This window comes from Abramis brama (assembly GCF_963993115.1).
Source record: "Abramis brama genome assembly, chromosome: 12".
Classification (NCBI taxonomy): Eukaryota; Metazoa; Chordata; class Actinopteri; order Cypriniformes; family Leuciscidae; genus Abramis; species Abramis brama.
Window position 1 is genome coordinate 29632749 of NC_139974.1, and position 25545 is coordinate 29658293.

At 38.7% G+C, this 25545-nt stretch overlaps 1 protein-coding gene across 1 annotated transcript in view; it reads right to left on the bottom strand.

The window, feature by feature from the left end:
- The window catches only part of nrsn1l (neurensin 1-like), a 207699-nt gene that overhangs the window by 69890 nt on the left and 112264 nt on the right, over positions 1–25545 (bottom strand). The window contains exon 3 of the mRNA XM_084130673.1: positions 23467–23570. The gene's annotated coding sequence lies outside the window, so the exon portion shown is untranslated. The remainder of the gene's footprint in view (positions 1–23466; positions 23571–25545) is intronic.

A 25545-nucleotide genomic window follows, 5' to 3' on the forward strand; every position in this document is an offset into this window, starting at 1 on the left:
GCGAACAGGTGAAAACATGAGAGAGCTAGACTGCAGTATGCATTCGAGGGCTATATCCACGACATAATATGCAAACGATTAGAGAATAATTTCATCAAAATTTAAGCTAAAGCATAACGTTAGGTCCCAGCGCAAGCAGCAGCCGCCTCGTACACTGACCATTCAAATGGGAAACACACAAATTTGAGGAACAGCTATGTGCATGCACAGCAGGGTAAGTGAAATTTGAAAATATTCTAATATTTATAAAACAAACAGCTTATCCATATGTATTGTGGAATAAACACAAGACATTAGCCTGACCACTTTGCAACGATAACATTCTCCCGCTTATATTTTTAGCGCGCCAGGCTAATGCTCACACGTCGTGGGTCACATAAGTGACTAACGTTACTGTTATGAACTGATTAAGTTTGCATACCAACCTTTTCCTTGGAGATCTCCGGCAAGCCCCTTGATGTTCCCTCCTTTTACTAACTACCTTTTACTTTTACTAGAACTAACACCGGGAGAGTCGCGATTGGATTGAGGCAACGTTACTGGTTTGGCCGTCAATTAACAAAATGCTGAAATATATATTTAAGTAACGTTAAGTTATGTCAGTGAGCCTACGTCTTGCCTTTAATCACACTGCTTGATCCACGAGCTGGGCAATAACTTTATTCTAGAGCTGCTATAAAGCCAAAACACTTTACTTTTAATTTCCTATTATCAATGTAAAGCTGCTTTGGAACAATCTACATTGTTAAAAGCGCTATATAAATGAAGATGACGCCCGGCATTTCTCCCCTTGGGTTTTAGGTTTCGGGAAGGGAACAAAATCCACCACCACGTCCAAACTTTTAGGATACCGGTTATCAGATTTGCACAATCCATACGCACAACGCTTCGGCATGTTTCCCTCGCTCGAAAGCTTGCCAGACCTCCCGCGCATAGTTACGGTTGCTAAGCCACGATTGGCCTGTGGCGGTTTTCGGGCGTGGCTTAGCGAAGGGTCAATTCTAACCCCCCTCACACCTAATCCTAAACCTACAGTGAGGAAAATAAGTATTTGAACACCCTGCTATTTTGCAAGTTCTCCCACTTGGAAATCATGGAGGGGTCTGAAATTGTCATCGTAGGTGCATGTCCACTGTGAGAGGCATAATCAAAAAAAAAAAATCCAGAAATCACAATATATGATTTTTTAACTATTTATTTGTATGATACAGCTGCAAATAAGTATTTGAACACCTGTCTATCAGCTAGAATTCTGACCCTCAAAGACCTGTTAGTCTGCCTTTAAAATGTCCACCTCCACTCCATTTATTATCCTAAATTAGATGCACCTGTTTGAGGTCGTTAGCTGCATAAAGACACCTGTCCACCCCATACAATCAGTAAGAATCCAACTACTAACATGGCCAAGACCAAAGAGCTGTCCAAAGACACTAGAGACAAAATTGTACACCTCCACAAGGCTGGAAAGGGCTACGGGGAAATTGCCAAGCAGCTTGGTGAAAAAAGGTCCACTGTTGGAGCAATCATTAGAAAATGGAAGAAGCTAAACATGATTGTCAATCTCCCTCGGACTGGGGCTCCATGCAAGATCTCACCTCGTGGGGTCTCAATGATCCTAAGAAAGGTGAGAAATCAGCCCAGAACTACACGGGAGGAGCTGGTCAATGACCTGAAAAGAGCTGGGACCACCGTTTCCTAGGTTACTGTTGGTAATACACTAAGACGTCATGGTTTGAAATCATGCATGGCACGGAAGGTTCCCCTGCTTAAACCAGCACATGTCAAGGCCCGTCTTAAGTTTGCCAATGACCATTTGGATGATCCAGAGGAGTCATGGGAGAAAGTCATGTGGTCAGATGAGACCAAAATAGAACTTTTTGGTCATAATTCCACTAAACGTGTTTGGAGGATGAAGAATGATGAGTACCATCCCAAGAACACCATCCCTACTGTGAAGCATGGGGGTGGTAGCATCATGCTTTGGGGGTGTTTTTCTGCACATGGGACAGGGCGACTGCACTGTATTAAGGAGAGGATGACCGGGGCCATGTATTGCGAGATTTTGGGGAACAACCTCCTTCCCTCAGTTAGAGCATTGAAGATGGGTCGAGGCTGGGTCTTCCAACATGACAATGACCCGAAGCACACAGCCAGGATAACCAAGGAGTGGCTCTGTAAGAAGCATATCAAGGTTCTGGCGTGGCCTAGCCAGTCTCCAGACCTAAACCCAATAGAGAATCTTTGGAGGGAGCTCAAACTCCGTGTTTCTCAGTGACAGCCCAGAAACCTGACTGATCTAGAGAAGATCTGTGTGGAGGAGTGGGCCAAAATCCCTCCTGCAGTGTGTGCAAACCTGGTGAAAAACTAAAGGAAACGTTTGACCTCTGTAATTGCAAACAAAGGCTACTGTACCAAATATTAACATTGATTTTCTCAGGTGTTCAAATACTTATTTGCAGCTGTATCATACAAATAAATAGTTAAAAAATCATACATTGTGATTTCTGGATTTTTTTTTTTAGATTATGTCTCTCACAGTGGATATGCACCTACAATGACAATTTCAGACCCCTCCATGATTTCTAAGTGGGAGAACTTGCAAAATAGCAGGGTGTTCAAATACGTATTTTCCTCACTGTACCTATACTGGGGACTCAGTCAGGGGGATGGGAGTAATAATCTGACAGGGTCAGAATTCGGCACAACACCAGAGCATATGCAAGGTCAGAACGTGTTGACGTAAGAAGTCTGCTTTGGGCCAATTATATAGCTCAGTGGCCTGAGCTTTTTTTTTTTGGTACTAATGTGTGAATGGTATGTTACCGGTAAAAAGACAGAACGCTGTTGCTTTTGCGCATTTGTGTATTTACTGGAAAAGTCGTTCTGGTAATTTGGTGGTAATGTACCAGGATCGTGTGTGAAAGTGGCTTTTTCAAGTATGAGAACTTATTTCAAACTTTTTCAAATATGAGACAAATACAAATTCTGCAGTAGGGCTGCACGATTAATCGCAATAAAATCGCACGCGATTTGGCAAAGGCTGCGATTATTTTGTGCGCAGCTTGTCAGTGGAGTGCGGCTGATTGGTAGTAAATTCTGCCCCATTTGAACGCCAGAGGGCGCTCTCACGCAAACACGCTAAATATGCCCCACCGCAGAAGTACAATAATGCGCATCATTCCAGGAAATCCCTATCGCTGTAGCTGAATAAACAGAAGATTGAAACGCTTTGATTAAACATGACTTATAAATACACAACTTTTTTCAAATGCACGTTATAAGTGACTCAAACTCACAGTGCTTTCAGATGGAGCAGCGTTTACAGAGCCACGGTACATCAATGACAAACTGCGCATAAAAAAATAATCGCAGCCTTTGCGATTTTAAAATCGCAATAAGCCATCTCGATTTAAGTGCGATTACATGTAAATTGCGATTAATCGTACAGTCTCTATCTATCTATCTATCTATCTATCTATCTATCTATCTATCTATCTATCTATCTATCTATCTATCTATCTATCTATCTATCTATCTATCTAATGTGTTATCTAACCAAGGCCACCAAGTGAGTCAGCAGGACTGCCCCTGGTGCATGTCGTAGTCTTAGAGCTCAAAACAAGTCAGCATCTTCCCAGATACTTTACTATGGCAAAGTCTACTGCACGATGGCCCAGACTGAAAATATGCTCAGCGATTAGCTTCCAAACACATTTGGGTATTTACAATGCACTGGTGTTGTGCCGGGCCAAACCAAAGGCCCTGCTGTTGGAGTCACATGGGCCCATGAATGCAGAAGTCCACACAAAGACTGAACGCATCACAGTCTGCTCTTTCTTTCTATTCCGTCACCAAGCCATTCTCTTCACTACACCACACACAACCGGGGCTTGTTCACGGACAGAGCTAAAGAACAAAATTTACACGAGAAACAAAACTCGAGTTGTGTGCTGGTTGTACACAAGCTGAGGGAGACTAACAGACTCTCTTTGAGAAGACAGGGAGCTCCCAGTGCACAGAGGTTCACAGAGGTTACGAGTCCTTGGGCATAGAGGGATCCTCTGCTAATGTTTTGAGGTGTGGTGGGGGTGGTCATATAGTAAGACGGTCACGCAGGCATGCTGAGAGAATGGTGTTATTTACAAGCACACACTGTCCTCTGTTGTCTCCTACACACTCTGGCAGTGGCCCCAGGACAAGGGCGACTGGTAAACATACTACAGAGTTCGTACAACAAAGGCTTGCCGCAGTGAGGAGTTATGTTGGCTGACCGGCCATAAACTTAATGAAGAGATTAGCATGGTGCCATGGACACAAATGCAGATCATGAGGTCTCTGCGGTGGGACAGTGGGCGATTGTCATTGCCTTTTTCATCGTATTCATCATCACGTAGTAAGTTCGTCACTGGAGTCCACAGCATGGCTGTTGTAAACACAAATGTTTTTGTCAGTTTTAACGACTCTTTTATTATAAGCAGCAATATTCTCCGTTTTTTAATCATAACCATGAGACACTGAGTACAACCAACTACGGGTCAACGACAAAGAAGTGTGTTGACTCGTATTAAGAAAGAAAAGAAGAAAAATCTTCAAACAGTCTAATTTAAAACACATGTGCCAGTTTCTTTGAAATACTCTATGTTGGTTTCATATTATTTTGAAAAACATTTATAAAAATTTTTAATGACTCAAAAAATGTCATGCAAAAACAAGTACAAACATTTGACATTGTATCATGCGAGGAAACATTTATTGAAATATGTTTATTAGATAAAAAGTCGCAGGGGTCATCTCTATGGTTTCATTTACTATTTTATGCTTTTTTTCTAATTGTTTCTTCATGTTGGCTGCACCACTTGATTTGGCAGACACAATTTGTCAATTATATAACATTTTAACAAAACTGCTTTGCAAATATGGTCAAAAGGTTTTCTTTTTAAGAATCTTAAAAAAATTTAATGACGCTTTTTTTCTTCATTATAATATCTGGACTAACCCTAACCATGGTATTTTTAAAAAATCATCATCATCATCTTGATCCAATATTAAAATATGCATTCAAGTCATTGTATGTATGGTTTTATTATTATTAGTATTATTTTTAATAAATCATAGACAAATAACTAAAATAAATAAATACAAATCAAGTAATAGAGCCATAAACATTATTTCATCGGACACAAAAGCTAACAAACAGATTTCAGCTATACCATCTTCTCTTGGAACACTTTAAAGATTCATACTGTTCACATCCTCCATGAATCAATCTCAGGTAAATCATTTTTAAAAGGATTGGGGGAGGACTGCAGTGACTTTCCGTGACCATAAAGCAGTCTGATGTTCTTTTTTAAAAGAAGAAGAAAAAAAAAAAAACATTATTGCTTTACCGCCAAACACCACATAAAGACTTCGACAGAGAGCTGATATAAAATCAAGCCAAGCACAAACTTACGGAGTGGAGGTCAAAGGCTGTCAGTGCAGGACATGAAATCACAACCTGACACAAATGGACACTGGGAATCTACTATGCCACACGTCCCCCCCACTTACTTACAGGCCAGAAGATGCTAACTGAGTTACCAGTGATGGCTAATCCATCCATCATGGCCACCAGAAGCCATGAATCAAGCACCAAGTGGTCATGGGAACAGGTCTCAGCGTCCCCACTTAGGGCACCATGTCTCAGGATCTGTAGTCTCTTTGCGGAGGATTGATATGATGGATACTGGGAAAAAAAATCAATACCATGAAAACAGAAAAGAGAGCATAGGGACTGCATCTTGGGGCATCCAACATCGTAAATAAGCAGGTCGCACTTTAGCTTTAGAGCATTGCAATTCTGAGAGCCGAACGCCAACCCCTCTTCTATCGGAAGTCATTAAATCAGCTATTCTTCTGACATAAGTCAGGAAGTATCTGAGTGAGAGGACCAGTGGCCTGCCGGAATGACAAATGGGGCTGCCGTTTATAATAGAGACAAGCTATAGATGTTCAATAAAGAAAGAGCAGCACAATGAGAGGTCCTAATAGTGTTTCTTATCTGTGCTTTGATTGTAGAGCAGCACCTGCAAGTTATCTTTGGTGATTTATCATCGACGTGAAGTCATTTTTGATATCAATCTGATAGATAATGTCCATGAAACTTTCATATTTCTAATCTGTGTTTGTGTCTGTGTGTGGTTGAAGTGTGTTAGTCTGGATGCATATTGCACAAGAAAATGACGAGATGTTAAGTGTTGACTGAAATCACCAGATCCAATCAGATTAGTTTGTGCAACCTAGGTAACTAACTTACTTGCAAAAACTTATCAATAAATCTTTGAAACACTTAGATGCATGTTAAATAGATAAGCAGAACTGTATACTCCACTTTTTTTTGAAGTTATAATAATAATAATATCTATAATAATGAATTATATTACAAATGAATAATGTAAAAAATAATATTTGTAAAAGTAGCAACATTTTACTAACAAAAAGGTCCACTGTCCATTGTAAGTAAAGTGATACATGAATTATCGCTCACAAGTAGTCACTTTCTAGCCAAGGAGCTTTTAGTAAACAGAAAAATCATGTGACTAACTTGAATATGATACAAAATCTGCATGCGAAAATCTTTCGCCATCGCAACATCCATTCCGCATGGATGTAAAAATTCACTGAATAAAAGGTAAATGTGACTGCACTTTAATCAACTGTACTTTACTCTTTCCCTACCTGCGTAAAAAAATAATAATAATTAAAAAAAAAAGTTCCCAGCTAGCACCAGCATTTTCTGATAATTTTCACAAACTTTTCATGGCCCCCAGAATATTTTGTTGTATGAATATCTGAACATGCAATATATCGAAGAAAGAACAGAGCCCAGGTTTTAAACAAAACAAATTTTCAGCCGCTTTTAAACAAAACCATTTAATTCTTCATGCATTCTTTTTATCAACACTGTGGTTGAGTTTCATAAAAAAAAGCAACATTTTAAACAAAAAGCTGAGAAAATAGACTACGTCCGGATCGGATTCAGAGAGATGATCAAAACATAGGTGGAGTACATCGAGTCCATCAACACCCCCAAAGCTTGAACAGTCATGTAGCTCTTCCTGGGTTGACATTTCATTGGGTAACGTTAGGCAGTTTTGATTTATATGCTGTTTAATGTTTGATGATCACGTTATTTTACAAGTGCATAAGCAATGATTCTATCACTTTTTTTCACCTGTGTTTTGATCCAAAGATTTTGTACTTTGTCAGAAGATGCGTAATAGCGCCCCCTACCGTATTACAGTGAAAACCTGGATTGCCAGAAAATTACGTCAATGGCGAGGAAAAAGTAAAAAATATTTTTGATAGACAGAATATTCCAATCAAAAATTATATATAACTCTGCCTCTAAAAGATAGATAATAATAATAAAAAAAAACTGTAGTCTATTCCTAAGTAGGTGGTTATTGGCCAGAAAACGTTAAAATGAGGACCGGTGTTTATGCCGCAAGTCAAAAGACTACCTTCGCTAGTATGTATGAACCAATATTTTCCTGAGGCTGTTGTGTCTCATAGACCGATTGACAGTTGCTGACAGGGCTGGGAGTTCAAGAAAGTGCTTAAAAAGAGTGAGAGAGCTTTTCTGGCTCTTGTTTTGACAGATAGTACTTCTCGTGTTATCTCTTTTGCTAAACCCACAGGTGTTTTCAAATGCTGCTTATGTCCTCTCCTCTAAACACCAGCTGAGGCCACGGTCTCCATTCTCCCCATGTTGTAGCATGATAGCTATGGTAAATGAATCGGTATATCACTGGGTTATTATGATAATATTAATTCTTGGCTCATTCCTCTATGACTGTTTAAGACGTGGCAAATGGTGGCGCTTTAAAATTAAATATGCTCTTCAAAATTAAATATGCTCTCTTGATTCAAAGTGATCTGGAGGAGAGTTTTTCCCGGTTAGGCATAATTTCGCAACGTACAATGTGCGACGTCAAAGAAAAGCATTAAAAACGTGACCCACACGGATGAACGCTATAATCACACCATAACTCAGTGGAAAGAAGGGACACAGATCATTTATCAGTGGCCTCGCTCCAGACCAAACAAATGCAACCTTCTTAATGTTTTCTAAAATCTATATAAATCAACATATAGAGCTTTACAGGCTTGACCTTTTAACCTTGTGGTTTATATACTCAATACATTTCTTCTCAGTATAAGTAATTTGAAACATTTGGCAGATGGCCCACTGACATCACCTTTTTTGCAAATATTATCTGAGGCAATAACTTTGAAAAAATGACACAAAAATAAACACCTTGCTGTGTTGCAGCATGGAGAGAGTTATCTATCTATAATAAACTGTGTTTTTTGGAACGAGTTTGAAATGTGTGTATTAAATTAGCACACAGCTATGTTTTAGGACACTGAGGTAGTCACTGACCAACAGGTCTGCATAATATGAACCGGCTTTTCCCGAAACGTGTCCTCGTCTCACATCTGACATTCCTGCAGTAATTAGCTGAGGCAGACTGCTCTCTTCCAGAGCTTTCAGGAAGTGGTTTTGCTGGGGCTAAATATACATTAGAGTGTGTTGTTTCAGCCCAAGCAATGTAAATGAAACAGGCATTTATCAGGTGGCAGGGGATTTATGGGCACAGATCGCACCTTCTTTAGTGGCTCGACTCCCAGACACTGTGCCAGGAAGACACAGAGAGAGAGAAATGTAAATGCTAGCCATTTCACAGAATTCCAAAACTAAATTCAATCGAGAATTGGTGTCTTTTTTTTTTTTAACGCACAGGGTTGCACATGTGCAAAGCTTTTAATAGATGAAAAAGGGAGCAGTGTGTAAAAGAGGGTTTACATAAAGAGAGATCTATAGTTATCCTTGGGCAACATCTTTAATTAAATTGATTGAGTAATTGAGATTACTCTCTATTGAATTATGTGGGGAATCTTTGTGAAGATACATATCTTTTCTAAGAATCTGAGGAAAAACTCCTGCCTCCTGCACTATACAGAACTCAGGCTGACCGGAAGATACTAAGAAATGTTTGGGAACTCATGATTATGATTTAGCATTCACTCAAACGAACACAGACACTCTCATCTCCACACACAATGTTCCTGGCGATGGAAACTTCTTCATTCACATGTATTGGACTGAAGACAAACGTTCAGCATTATTATGATCAAGATCTTGAATAATTCATCCTGAAATCAGTTGTTACATTACCATTATTATTATTTTTGTTTCTAAAAATTTCACATACACTCTACAAAAGGTTTCATTTATAATCAAAAAAGGTTTTACATCCTGATGCAGTTGGAGAAACTTGTACGGTATTAGAATGCCAAATGTCCCTACTGGCAGAGAGATAGCATTGAAATAGTTATCCTCAGAAAATAAGAAGAAGCTGTCTCTATGGAAGCTTTAGATTGTAAGCAGTGAAAAAGAGTCTGAAAATGAGCCCATCAGAGATCTCTCTGCCTTTTACCAACTTTTTAATGATTTTCTTCTGTAGACAACAATATATATATATATATATATATATATATATATATATATATATATATATATATATATATATATATATATATATATATATATATACATACATACAGTACGAGTCAAAAGTTTGGAAACATTACTATTTTTAATGTTTTTGAAAGAAGTCTCTTATGCTCATCAAGCCTGCAGTTAAAAAAAAACAAAAAAAAAAACCTGTAATATTATGAAATATTATTACAATTTAAAATAATGGTTCTCTTTTTTAATATATTTTAAAATGTAATTTATTTTTGTGATGCAAAGCTGAATTTTCATCAGCAAGTACTCCAGTCTTTGGTGTCTTATGATCCTTCAGAAATCATTCTAATATGATGATTTGATACTCAGTTATTATCAATGATGGAAACAGTTGTGCTGTTTAATATATTTTTTTGGAATACTTTTTTCAGGATTCATTGATGAGTAAAACGTTAACAGCATTTATTCATAAAAACAGCATTTATTCAAAATAAAAACATTTCTAACAATATAAATCGTTACCATCACCTTTTATCAATTTAACGCATCCTTGTTGAATTAAAGTACTAATTTCTTTAAAAAAAAGAAGTTATTGTTCCCAAACTTTTGACCGGTAGTGTATATTGTTACAAAAGATTTCTATTCTAAATAAATACAGTTCTTTTTAACTTTTTATTCATCAAATAATCCTGAAAAAAGTATCTCAGGTTATAAAAAAAAAATATTAAGCAGCACAACTGTTTCCAACATTGATCATAAATCAGCATATTAGAATGATTTCTGAAGGATCATAAGACACCAAAGACTGGAGTACTTGCTGATGAAAATTCAGCTTTGCATCACAAAAATAAATTACATTTTAAAGTATATTAAAAAAGAGAACCATTATTTTAAATTGTAATAATATTTCATAATATTACTGTTTTTTTTTTTTTTTTTTTTTTTTTTTTAACTGCAGGCTTGATGAGCATAAGAGACTTCTTTCAAAAACATTAAAAATAGTAACGTTTCCAAACTTTTGACTGGTACTGTATTTTTTTTTTAAAAGTCTCAGTGTTTTTGTCACTGAACAGAACAATGCACTGAACTCTTCACATGCGCAAAATAGTACGAATTGTAGGCCTACTACTGACTATATAAACAGAGCAGTGGAATTTTTATATGTTAGGTTGACTATTTTATTATTATATTTTATTATGGCTATAATGAACAGGCTGCGATGTCAAGATTGCAATGCTGGAATATGGTATGTGTGTGTGTGTGTGTGTGTGTGTGTGTGTGTGTGTGTGTGTGTGTGTGTGTGTGTGTGTGTGTGTGTGTGCGCGATTGAACAGTGTAAACATGAAAACATAGGCTGCTCTGTCATTTTGTTCAGGACATCTATGGATATTATTATTTATAGATGTATTATGTAATTAAACTTGTTTAAATGTACAGTTTGGTGTTGTTTTGTTTTTAAAAGATATCCTAATACAATAAATGCATTAATCTCTCAATTGGGTATTTATCATTAAAGATATAGAGTTTGAAATCTAGCGGTCAAAATGACCGCTTGCGGCAGTTCTAGTAGTTATGGAATTCTGGCACTTCTAGTGTTAATTAATATTTTTTTTTAAATCAAAATCTTGATTTATCTTGATTTTCCAATTAGATAACTTCTCTCTGGTGACGGCCTGAACTTCTTCAATCATCTAGTCTGCTTAAACTCTACCCATTCTTACAATACACTGCAAGCTTGCATTCGATCTCCCGCCATTTTTGAGTGTAACGCCCACATCTAATAATCCAATCGATGAGCGAAAAGAACCAAGTTCCCGCCCTACATTTTTCTTTTTTGATAATACGTTACACTCAGATGCACGTCACAATACGAAAACTAAATAAAAATCTGTCGCTACTTCCGATTCATCGTGACTTTAAGAACTTTTTTAATCGACCAAGATTCTTGAAGTCCCCTAAAGAACCCTTTACAGCGAAAAGGGTGCTTGATAATAAGAGAGTTTTTGCTGAACTGAAGGTGCTGCACATGAGCACTGAAGAGCTTTATTGAGTTTTTTGTTTTTTACCATGTGCACTTGTTTTATGTTGCTGGACCTTCTTATGGAAGCATTCTTACAGATGTTGTTTTCCTCAGAATGTTCCATTGCCACTGGCCAGAATCCAAACACACAGCACACAATGATGGTATAGAGTGTGTAAACCATGACTCTAATGAGGGGATAGCAAGGCCTCAACTCCAGAAACAGTCTGCACACTTCTCTCTCTCTCTTGTTTGCCAAAGTCAACCACACGTTCCTCACTCATCACTAAAACATTGGCCCTAAAGCCATGTAAAGCACAGTAATAAAAACATACAGAAGATCAAAATCTCGCTTCACTCTTAAAAAGGACTGGGTCACTTCCTCCTCATGAGCTTTCGTTAAAATCAGAGCTAAATATTTCACGCCATTCAGCCCGCAATAATTATTCCACTGTTGTTGGACTGCAAACAAAATGAAATATGGATCACAGGGATTTGGCGCGCAGTACACAGGTCCCTCTTATCAGAACTGAATATCTGATAGTGCTGCAACCTATGTCTCGGCTGACCTTTCTCAAGAGTTTTCAGCATTGTCCACTGACATTTGCATTATTTAATGGGATGTTTTATTCAACTAGAACAAGGCTTACAAATAACAGACTGGATTTAAAATGGACAGGAAGTAAAGCGCCAGCTCCGCTGCCTGGATCTGACTTCTGAGTCTTTCTCTCTCTGTCTTTCTCTCTTTCTTTTTGCACCTTTGCTCTAGCTGACTGACTCCAGCTGTGGAACTCCTATAGAGGGATGTGCTCTCTGACAGCTAGAGGTAACAAGAGATTTATGTGTTTTGCTATAAACTTGCAGGTGCAAATCCTGTAGATCTCACACTTTTATAGATGGACTATAAAACTGATTCATAAAGAGAAATGTTGTGCTGCATTGTGCGCTTTTTGACTGTGCCGACATCGCAACATGCTATGAGTGAGTTTAAACAAACATACGCTGGCAAGGCAAGATGGATGTTCTACCAAATCAGGGCACTGCATACCATGATATTATATTTCAAATCACAGGCGTAAGCAAATATATTTAAACCTGATGTTCCTGATGCATCACACCCATCATCATAACTCAAACAAGACTAACATGATCTGAAGAAAATAAGCAGTATTTTAAGTAGTGGTTGCCAGGGTGTTGCTATGTAGTTGCTAAGGTTTTTGGGGTGGTTGCTAGGTAGTCCAAAATAGCTAATTCTATATTAGGGGTGTGTCTGGATATGTCAGAAATCGCCCCCTATAACCTTAAATAGGGCATTATTTGAGGGAACAGTCATTTGTAGTGGTGTCCGAAACCATAGTGGACGTTATCGAGTGCACTCATTCAATCCCAATAATGAGTGTACAACCGACAAACGCTCAACAGCTAGAGAATACCCATAATGCACTGTGAGAGTCACGCGACGAATGAATTGGTGAATCATCAGTCCATTCATTTTCCAAACTGAATGAGGGTATAGGCCAGGGGTGATTTCGGATACAACGACCGTATCTGCGTTCAGACCTAATTGGATGTGGGTGGAGCTTGAATATCAAAAGTGGTACAAAATTAAAGGGACAGTTCACTAAAAACTTACATTTTGAGAAATCTATTTTTTCTTTAGACATACAATGAAAGCCAGTGTGCTTCAATGTTGTTTTTCCTCCAATATTCTTAAAATGTCGTCTTTCATGTTCCACAGAAGAAGAATTTCCATAGAAGCCATACAGGTTTGGAACACCATGAGTGTGAGTAAATGATGACATAATTTTAATTTTTGGGTGAACTATCCCTTTAAATGAAATGCCACCACGGTTTCATTTATATTTTCAGTTTAACTAATATGCTTTGTGTAATTCATAAAATATAATAATTATTATTACAACCTTTATATAAAGTAAAAGGTGAAAAAGGTAAGTTTGATTGCCCTGAGAAATAATGGCATGTCTTCTCAAACAGGTTTTTGAGGAATCATTCATGTCTGTAACATAAACAGTATGGGCTAAATTATGCATAAATGTTTAATAATTATAATCAGGGGTTTGTTTAAATCACTACCACTAAGATTACATGGTAATTTATTACTTACACATTCATTCAGACATAGTGACACATAACCATATTTTAGCAGAAAGTCTAACATCTAATAAATCAGAAGTGGATAGTAATTATTTTCCAGAGCTAACAGAATCTGCAAGGTTAGTGAAGGACACGTCAAGAGCACGACTGCGCTTCTTCAAGCCATTCATGGGTTCGCTGCATTTCTGCATTCAGGCAGCGGGACAGACGCAGCATCAGCTGGTGGGCTCTCAGGACTCGTAATGGAATAATGCCATGCTAACCAAATGGGGCTAATCCAGCATACAGGGCCTAAATCCTATCATTGATGTGTCAGATGTCATCAGAGCGTTAGCGAATGAAGACCCCCTGCATGGGGAGAGTAAACAGTTTACAGAGAATCGCTCACAGATGCATGCAAGGTCACACTCTTGGAAAAGTCAGTGAGAGGTGTGTTTAACAGAATATTGCTGAGAAAATAAGAAGCACTACTCCCGCAAAACAAGCTATATACCCTTATATGAAACTCATGCTGTTACTTAACAGAATTGTAGGGCATGTAACTATAAATAGAAGTTGAAGTCCTAGCTGTTTGCATTTGCAATGTAATTGAGTAATTGAAATGACTGCAGTTTTGTACATGGATTGTTTCTGTGCACTAGCTGTAAGAGATTCAATTATAAACTTAGCGCATCTTCCCTAATGAAAATTCTGTCAATTTACTAACCAGCATGTTGTTCCAAACCTGTATGACTTTCTTCTTTCCATGAAACACAAAATGAGACATTTGAAATCATGTGGTGCTTGCTCTCTTCCATGCAATAATGCTTGGGGACTGAAATTGATGCACTAAATGTATAACAATTTCAAATATTATATTATATTATATTATATTATATTATATTATATTATATTATATTATATTATATTATATTATATTATATTATATTATCTGTCGGAATACTCTATTTTAATTGGCTGGAAGGAGTGTAATAAAATAGTTAAAACACTCTCAAACAGAGATCGAAGATCATACTGCTCACACAGAAACATTCAAGAGCACGGAAAGTTATCAACGACTATTAAGAAGGGGGGGGGGGGTAACATCACTGGTTTTGAAGTAATTAAACTCACAGCTTCATTGTTAAGAGAAAGACGCTGCACAGATAGGTAATTCACACATGCATCTCATCTCTCTCTCTCTCTCTCTCTCTCTCTCAATAATAATAATAATAATAATAATAATAAAAAAATATATAATTCATTAATTCAAGTGTGATTGAATTTAAATTGAAGTGTGTCTGATTTAAAGTGGGCAGAATACTAGATCTACTGAGCCGTAACTGATTAAAATAACCATCATTTTTACCTTTCCAGTCAAATATTGCACTGCAAACATCAATTTTACAGCTTTAAGTTGTAAATTCTAGCAAATGAGCATTGTCAAAGTGGGATAATCCATAGCTAGCTGTGCATTCAATTATTTGTGGATTATCCCTTACATATAATGTAATAGAACATAATATAATATAACTGCTCTCTGTAATGCTTGATTCTGTTTGTGTCATTTCAAGGTCAGTCATTCCCCGATAATGACTGTCATCCATAGCAAAGTTGTATAATGACCGCTCATCAGGGTATTTGAGGCCGGTGATTCTTTCACAGCCGGTCGCCATCTTGCACCTCAATTATTGACTGTATGTACTAAAAATGCTATGGTAATAATGTTAAAATTGTTAATTTGTCTTTTTCCTAGAACGATTGTTTTGTACACTACAATGGATTGTAAGATAAGAAGCATGTACGATTTTAAAACAGTCATGTCGCCTTCATTATTTATGCGGTGAAATCTGTGCATTAAGTCATATGACTGTACATTATCCCTCAAATGTTCATCTTGTTTGATCATATAGGCTCAAAGCTGGTTGCTAGGAACGTGTCTAATACTTTTACGTGTCTGGGTCTTGATCAGAGATAACTAGTTGGAATGCATTTTATCCCTTGCATGTAATAAACATTAAAATCATTTTTATATTATATTATATTATATATAAATGATTTTAATTCTATGGTGAACTAACCCTATATTGTACTAAATTGAAAAAGTTTAACCTTCATGTACCTCTTAATTGTACTATGCAAACACAGCACTTTGTGGACATACTCGAAGGACGCAGAGAGAGAGAGAGAGAGAGAGAGAGAGAGAGAGAGAGAGAGAGAGAGAGAGAGAGAGAGAGAGAGAGAGAGAGAGAGATAACAAATATGAAAAATGTGAAGAAGCAATGCACTGAAATGTCAGCATCTAATGGAGTCCAGGTTGTTAAAGTAAGCTCTCAGAGCCCCTACTGTGCACACAGCGGAGCGGCGGCGTATGTGACCTCCGCCCTGTGTACTCATTGTAATGTGCTGAGGATGGTGAAGAGGACGCCCAGCGCAACAAAGCTCATTTACAGCTGTATACAGCGGCGTTCATATAGAGAACGCGAACCTACAGCAACACCAGACCGATCAATAACACAGTCAATACCTTATTTTTCATCCAATTTAAACAAAACGTACAGACGCCCCGAGTGCTACGCCAACAGGTTTATGAATTCTAGACGTGCTGGAAATGCATTTTGGCTCGGGCTATGACATCCCTCAGAACAAGCAAAGAAAATGGGGCCATGATCACTTTAATCATTACCTGCAGTCTGGGAGAGTCAGTCAGACGAGAACTTGGGGGTGGAGGGGGACGTTTTGAAGATTCCGTCTCCCAAAGTCAGGTCACCATTTCCAAGCAAGTTCCCACACAAAACCATTAGCATTAGAGGCTAACAGCAGGGAATTCAGAGGCATCACCATTAACACCAGAAAGCCATTACTTAATTAATTAATGGGCTCAGATTTAATTAAGTAATGAGGTCCTGTTTTATCGTCGGATGTGTGATAGCAGACTGCGAGGAGATCCCTCGCATACATCTAAAATCAGAAACGAGGGTAGTTAAATCTGACAACCAGTGAAATGTCATTCTATCAAAGATAATGAGTAATATCTCACCCCAGAATCTATTTCCTGATGAATTAAACATTTGAGATTACACCACAAACAGCTTGATATTGGCTGATTCATGACAGCCATAAAGACATATCCAATCTCATTTTAATCTCCATTATTCATAAAGCGTGAAACATCCCACACGGTATCTGTTCAATAATTACCAGCACTATCATGATGATGTTTAGGAACAACTGCCATATACCGGATCTAAATTTCCCATGATTCTGATGAGCCATGTGGGGTTTCGTTTCCATCAGAATGGAGCAATGGATATAAAATGTGTTGCATTTCATCTTGACAACAGCGATATATTATGAACTCTGCTAAGAATTGTTATATAGCTTATGCTGTATACTTACAAGTCTGCAATTACCAGACCCACACAAAATCTGCACCCAGGTCAATGACATGTATAACAGTGCATGATAAAAAATAAATAAAATAAAAATCTAGTTTAAAATGCATGTGGCAAAAATGCATGTGGCAAGTTCTCAGAATAAAAAAAAAAAAAAAAGTTTAATTTTAATTGGTGTAACCATCAAATAAAAAGCAACATAGATTTGTTTTTTTATTATTATAACATTTTCCTTTGAACACATGTGAATGTATACATATTTATCCATTTTTTATATTTTTAATTATTTTTTAAACAAATATATTAATTATTAATTCATAAATATCATTTAAAGTTTTTGAGTCACACCACTTGACATTTTAAAACTTTGCCTTGTCATATATATTATAATTATATTGTATTATGTGATGTTACGTTATATTATATTATAATAGAACTGCAATGCTTATCACTCACAAAGTTCTAAAAATCCTCCACCTTGTATGTTTGTTTATTAAATATGTTGGCTAATTTGATCGAACATATCAACACATCAATCAATCCTTACTGCAGACTTTCTGCCCAAATCAGCATGTGAAATGTGGAAAAAAAGCTGGATATTCCGTCTCAGCCTAGCTATAATGCATCATATTAATACTAAGTGTGTTTCAACTGATTCAAAGGCGTCTTCAAACTGCCAACAGGGTGGAGTAGTTTTGATAAGCGAGATCTTGATGAGAATTTCAATAACATCCCGCTGTAATGTATCATATTTAGCCACATCCAAACTTTTTCACCCTTGGAGGCAAAGTGAGTTTAATGTAATTAGGGACACGGATTCCTTACACACTAGACAGCATGCCGTGTGATAAATGACTATTCATTGGGGACAACAAGCAACAGCAGGTCACATGCCTCTCTCTCTCTCTCCCTCTGCCTTTCCAAACAAAAAGAACCCTCAGGGACATTTCTGATACTCACAAACTATTCTGCACAATGCCTGTGTGTTTGTGGTTATCTCGCATGGAGCGCAGACAGTGCAACTTAGACCACCTAGGTTGTAAGGCCAGTGAATTGGATCTCTCTCATAGAATCCTGGCAGGCAGCCATTTGCACGACTGTTAAACTTGGAAAGATAAGGTCATCCAAAGAGAGAGACATACCAGGATACCTAGACTGAAAGTGAGCTGTCTAATAAGAACATAAGTGTGCAGTCTGCTTTAACGCTCTGCACTGCTGTTCAATCCGTCCTCTCCTCTGATAAATCTGGATGAAGGGGTTTCTGCTGCTAAGCAGATATAATCAAACTTCACGTTGCAGGGTTGACCACTTTTTTTTTTGTCTTAGCACTTCTCACACTTGTCAGCCGGTCAAGCGTGCCGGGTCACAGGTGCCTAGAGGAAAACAATATCTCCTTTCAGTGCAGCAATAAGATTTGAGTGGAGTTACATCAAATTGCACAGATGGAATGCAGGTTCTTTCTCTGGGTTGGGAATGAATTGCAATACTGTCATTAAAGGAGGGAACGTACCTTCCCACTTGTCATCTGCCTCTATCTTTTTCAGAAGTTGCTTCCCTGTGACCTTTCCCGACCTTAAACTGAATGACAATATGCTGAACAGATGGAATCTCCTCAAGTCAGGGGTCACCTTTCTTCTTTCGCTCTTCCTGTCTCTTGTTCATATCTGTCATTCTAAACCTGTAGCTGTGACTTGCAATCAATACTGTAATTGAGGAGGTTGTTGGAAATGAGCTAGTTTATTTGCAATACTCCCCGTTCCCACAGGTTGGCTTTACTGACCTTTCCTGAATGACAACAAAAGATTGTTTTTTAAGTCTCTGGAGGGCTTTTCGCAGTGCGCTTAAATCAGGGTAATAATCTTTTTATATCCAAGATCAAAAACACTTTTAACCCTGGGTTAAGCAATGTTTACAATTGTAATTTTGAAGTCGGGATATAAAATCCTGATTCAGAGCACCATATTTTTAGCCTGGCTCCGCCCTCCTACGTACTTCCGCTCAATTTTCATTTTCGTTCAGTACTCCATCTGGGATTGCGGTATATTCTTGGGTTTTCTCCAGCCAATTTTTTAGCAGTCCAATCAGCGAACAGAGGGAGTGGCTGAGAACAATGACGTTGAGGTCGTGTACTATTTTGAGTTGTAGGGTTACGTCACGACCAAACGTTAGCGATTGGTTATGGCAAATCCAGAGTGGCTCTGGCCAGAGTTTCCAAACCAGTTTTAAACTTCAACCAAGTACCCGCCTACAAGGAAGTTAACGCTTGTCAATGGAGAGTGGCCAGACTCTCTGTACAAATGAAATGTATGAGAGTCTGGTAGGACCAGGCTACCATATTTTTGCAGTGCTAACACAATTTTGAGGTGCCAAAGATATACAGTGTGAACCTATGCAGTGTTAGAATGTTACAGCGAGAGCATCAAACCACCATTCACAAACTAAATAGTGCTTAACTCATTAAATATTCATGAGAGTGTTGTACAGATGTGCAAACTTTCATGTGATGTTGAATGTTGAATGTGACGGCAAAAAAACAGACAGAAAACATTAAACAGCAAGAGTATATTTACATACAGTAGTGTCATTTTCACAGACAAACAGTTAATCATTAAAACAGGTCACTGAATTGTTAAATCTGTAAATAACAATGTTAACCCCGGGTATACAAATGTACAGGTGAGATTTTAAAGCTTGAACACTGATGATTTAATTACAAACTGAGGGTAAAGTATGAACAGTGTAAAACACATACATTTACCTAGTGTTTAGTGTGGCCCTGGGCTAATTTAGTGTGAAAAGCCCATTACAAAAGAGATAGCATTAATTAAACTGCAAGAGTCTAAGCAAGAGAATGTGTGAAATAATAAATGAATGCATGATGTTCTCAGGCATTGCGACTTCAGTTGAACTGAAATCCGACCTTTGTTAGGGGACAGTCAAATCGTGTTCATGTATAAATGCTTGTTCCCGTCAGCTGTCCTTATCTTAACCACTAGGCAAAAACATTCAGACCCAATGAAATGGGATTCCTTATCAAAGCTTATACAAAAGGACAACTGTTCCTGAGTAGTTAGAGCTAAAGCTCTGGACAGAACTGTCTCTGCCCTGTAGGTCTCAATCTCAATATAGACCTTAATCCAACCAGACTGTTTTCAAAGAATAATAATAGAACCTCAATGGTAAACCAAAGGGAAGATGACAGATTTTGAAGGTCAAAAATCATAAACATTACAAATGGGGCACAGAAATTATGAATATATTCTATTTGTTTTTCTTAAGGCTATGGAATTCTACAGATGTCAACAAAAAAATAGACAACACAGCCAGAGAGACAAGAGAATAAACATGTCTGGATTTAGTCAATGCACATTTATCAAAAGGCCTTGCTTAATTATTAGACAGGCGTGCACATTTTAAGCCAATTGCCCCTGTGTTTGTGTGTCTATGTGTGTGTGTGTTTTGTGTGTGTGAAACAGACAGAACAAACACATATGTGTACAGACCTTGAGAATACACTTCCAGACTGCCGAAATGTCTGAGTCTAAATCTTTTAAAACTCAGAATAAATTGGCATTGCTCTTGGGGATCCAAACAAACCCTGGGCTGAAAACAAACACACTAGGATATGGGATGTGCATTGTGCAGGCCATCAATTCTGAATACTGATTGTTGAGAATGTACTTACCGCAGGTCTTAGGCAATGGATCCCCTGATGACTGGCTTGGCAAGGCCTTTTAACCCACACAGGGACTATTCTAGAAGTATAATTTTTTTTTTTTTTTTTGCAGAAAAGACTAGCATTTCCAGTCACCAGCATATGTTCTGCTCTGCATGCTGGTATCCAGCATGAGATGCTTGAATGCTGGTGTCCATCATATGTTGCAATTGGGATGCTGGTGTGCTTGCTAACCAGCATACGTATATATTATGATTTGGATGATGGTTTAATGGTTCTCAGAATGGGATGACATTCTGGTTCATCAGGGGATCTTGTGTGTTAACTAACCAGCATAAGTTGCACTTTTGATGCTGATTAACTGGTTGACCATCATAGGATGTTGGTGTGCACAGTGCTGGTTGACCAATATCGGATGTTGGTTTACTGATTGATGATTTGATAATCAAAGTATGCAGATTTGCAGGTTTACCATCATGCTGGTGTATTAGGTGATCATCACAGGATATTGGTGTACTGTTTGACCATCACATGATGCTGGTGTACTGGTTGGCCATCACAGGATGTTGGTGTACTGGTTGACCATCACAGGATGTTGGCTTACTGGTTGACCATCAGAGGATGTTGGCATACTGGTTGACCATCACAGGATGTTGGCATACTGGTTAACCATCACAGGATGCTGGTGTACTGTTTGGCCATCACAGGATGCTGGCTTACTGGTTGATCATCACAGGATGTTGGTATACTGGTTGACCATCACAGGATGCTGGTGTACTCATTGACCATCACAGGATGCTGGTGTACTGTCTGGCCATCACAGGATGCTGGCGTACTGGTTGACCATCACAGGATGTTGGCATACTGTTTGGCCATCACAGGATGCTGGCGTACATTTTTGCCATCATAGAATGCGGATGTGCGGGTGCATAAGTCAGGACACCCCTATATTAAATTCCCATAGAGGCAAGCAGATTTTTATTTTTAAAGGCCAGTTATTTCATGGATCCAGGATACTATGCATCCTGATACAGTTCCCTTGGCCTTTGGAATTAAAATAGCCCCACATCATCACATAGCCTTCACCATACCTAGAGATTGGCATGGTTTTATTTCAGTTAGCCTAATAGCTGGTTTGATTTGCATTGAGAGATGATCTTATGGAAAGTACCCCATGCCAATCTCTAGGTATGGTGAAGGGTATGTGATGATGTGGGGCTATTTTAATTCCAAAGGCCAAGGGAACTTTATCAGGATGCATAGTATTCTGGATCCATGAAATAACTGAAAAAATCTGCCTGCCTCTATGGGAATTTAACATAGGGGTGTCCTGACTTATGCACCATGTATTTTAAGGAAGAACAATTATTTATTTATGATACATTATTCATTCACTTTAAAATTGGTGTCCTTAAAGGTTGAAGTTTTCCTAATTTTTTTAATTAAGGCATTAAGATCAATTTCCAAAAGATGATTTTTTATTCCTCTTTTTATTCAACTTTAGCATGGGTGTGTTCACTTATGATAAGCACTGTATATACAGTACAATTATAAAACTAATAATTACATATATGTTTTATGAAACATTTTATGGGAAAAATGCACGAAATCCCCATGTAAATACTGTAGCTAAAGGTTCCTCACACGTAACAGTTTGAGACATTTCAAAGATCATGTCAGACCCTGATACAGTGGGTGATATATTGGAATTGATAAAGATTGATACAGTGGGAGATGTTCAGTCCTTTTCTGAGTCTATATCACTTTGAAAGAGCTGTGGCTGAAAAACACAAATCTGCGGGTGAGTGATGAGAGTGTGATGCAATTTGCTGTCAAGCCGAGGGAACAGCTGAAGCTCCTGGGAGACTCAATCCCATCGATTTATGACATCAAAACAAATGACATCACGGTTCTATCTCTGCCTGCGCAGTGGAGCGAGGGTCATTAGACAGCGTTCACACGCACCCAACAAACACACACTCACACGTTCCATACAGGTGGGATGACAAAAATGGATCTTCAATTCACAGGCCATTCACAAGTTAGATTGGCATATTGAACTACAATGTAGAGCTTGTGAACTGAAGGAGACAAAAGAGGGAAAGCGAGGGGGATGGAAGAAATGTGTTTGTTAAGGGCCTCTGTCTCTGGGAAAGGTTTAGATTTTTGAACAGATTGGATAGCTGGTTCTGGAATTTGAGAGTCACTTTCATGTTAATTGTGCCACTATTAGAAAGCATACCAGAGGCCCTCAGAGGTATTTCAATTACAGTACACACGCACGCTCTTACAGTAAGTGAACACACACATTCGCAGAGTATGTTTCCCTGCACCTGTGCCAGTTATGATTTGGGGCATGTGTACTCCACTTAAAGTTTCCATCTCATCATGGAAAAGGGAAGTGGAGGGGAAAATAAAGATAGTCAAAGTGGAAAGAGAGAGAGAGAGAGAGAGAGAGAGAGAGAGAGAGAGAGAGAGAGAGAGAGAGAGAGAGAGAGAGAGAATGCTAAATCCAGAGGGACACTTTTTATGATTATTTTTGGGGAAAAAAGGATTACAGTACACTTTCATTTGGAAATATGGTTCACTGCTCTGTCATGATGACCAGAAATTGTGGGATTATCCTTAAACTGCCATGCGCTTACTGTATGTCTGCTTGTGTGTCTTTGCTCAAATGAGAACTCGTTCCTGGCGGGTACATCTGAGTAACAAGAAAGAGCAAAGAAAAAAGTGGAAGAGGGAGGTACAGCAGAGTTCAGGTCATTACCCAGACTCCCTTGATATTTTGGGTGCAGCTCCAGGCAGGCTGGTATCCTGATGCGACTCCTCGTTCGCTCCTCTCTCTCTCTCTCTCTCTCTCTCCCTCTGAATCTGAAAAAGACAGAGTAGATCTACATAAGCCAGTGAATATTTGATAATCCTCTTTTGACAGCCCGAACCAGGTGAGGAGAAGCTGGAATCGGCTAATGAGCACCACCGGAGAACCCGCACACACATTCACATTACAGTACATACCCAACATCCCATACCCAAACGCAAAACACAACAGCTGGCCGCTTCCTCGGTTACATTCGAACACTGTGTTAACATTGAGTTTCATGGCTGACAGTGGGATGTCAGTAGGCGAATGTCATTGCAGCTGTCACTGAGACTGTAACGGTGAGGGGTGTTAGAGGAGAACTCCCTAATTCACAGCAATCAGTTGGTGTGAGCTTCCCATGCCAGTGCTAAAGCCCAGTTAGGCCCGTAAGAAGAGCGGAGATGGCCTGCTGACAACCAAGATGGGAGGAGGGATTTAGAGAGGATGCTGGGATAGGCTGCTCATCTTTAGCCTTACCCAGCTGACAAGATCAAGAGATCAGCCATACCCAGGCTGGCTTTCTCTTCTCCTTATACATCCCTTGTTATCTACCTCTTATCGTTCTGAGTATCTGCCCATCCTCCTCTTGCCCTCTTCAGAGTGCCCTCTTTCATACCGACCCTTCTTGCTGGCCCTGCCTGTCTAATACACCGCTATTATTCTCTTTCTCGCTCACTCTTGGTTGTAACAGGCCACAGAAATAACCTCCATTCACATAATCCAAGGTGTTAGATTTGTAATTTTCTACAACTGAATGAGCCTTTGTGTGTGATCGTGCATGTAGGTGTGTATAAGAGTCCACAGAGATGGTTTCTATATACCATGTAAGGAAAGTAGGGGTGTATAACCTCCTTGCTCACCAACATAAGAGCTATAAAAACCTATTCTTTAAAGGGCACCTATTATGACTCTTTTCACAAGATGTAAAATAAGTCTCTGATGTCCCCAGAGTATGTATGTGAAGTTTTAGCTCAAAATACCCAACAGATAATTTTTTACAGCATGTTTAAATTGTAATTTTTTGGGGCTCAGAAAAACGTGCTGTTTTAGTGTGTATCCCTTTAAATGCAAATTACTGCTGCTGCCGGCCCAGGGGGCGGAGCCTCACGAGCCCCCGCTCAGAAGAACCAGAAGGACAATCTCAACAGAAACTCTCAGTAGCGGTGTTCATTTCGACTCGGGAGTCGGACAATAATGCCCACAGAGCCAGAGAATATATGCTGTATGGACATAGAACAGGTATAGTTTAGTTTAATTATGGTTATAATTTATTTGTCATCTGCTTTTATCGACTATTAATACAAGCCTGCTGTAGCAAACCCCGTCCGAATGATGACCAAAATATACTGTGATGAGTTCAGTGAAGTTTATTGTACATCACACAAAAGATGAGCGTTAGTTTTACTCCAGAGAATCACAGTAAGAGCTGAATAAACACAGTATAAGAAGTGAGCATTAAAGTCTTATCCATAAACTCTCTCTTTCTCCCTTTCCTTATCATCAACATACACAGCAAAGTACACAAAACACTCCTTACAACTAACAGTAAACAAATATATACACACCTTCTCAGTGGGTGCTAAATAAACTGGTAAACCTTATATCCGTAAAACGACTCGATGAGCTGTGATAAAGTGCGTGCTCTCACTTTCATTTCTGCCGTGATCAGTAACGTTAGGCCTGTCGCTCCGGAGACCGTAAGCTGGATCATCGAGTAACAACGAGAGTAAATGAAGACTGCTATGTTCATTCTTACATCCAACAACAACACACCTCAATCGCTTAGGAGACATTCTTGTCTACAGCGGCTCAAGCATCGAACAATGGCGGACTCTGTGTCCAGCTCACTCAGGGCGGGTCTATGCTCAAACTGAAGTGTCAATCAAGGAGTCATGGGAGGGGCCTGTGCAATTCTGTCACATTGCACCGAATCTGTAGCCTGGATGCCAGCCCGAACCCCGCCCACAACATTTTTTGGTCGGGAAG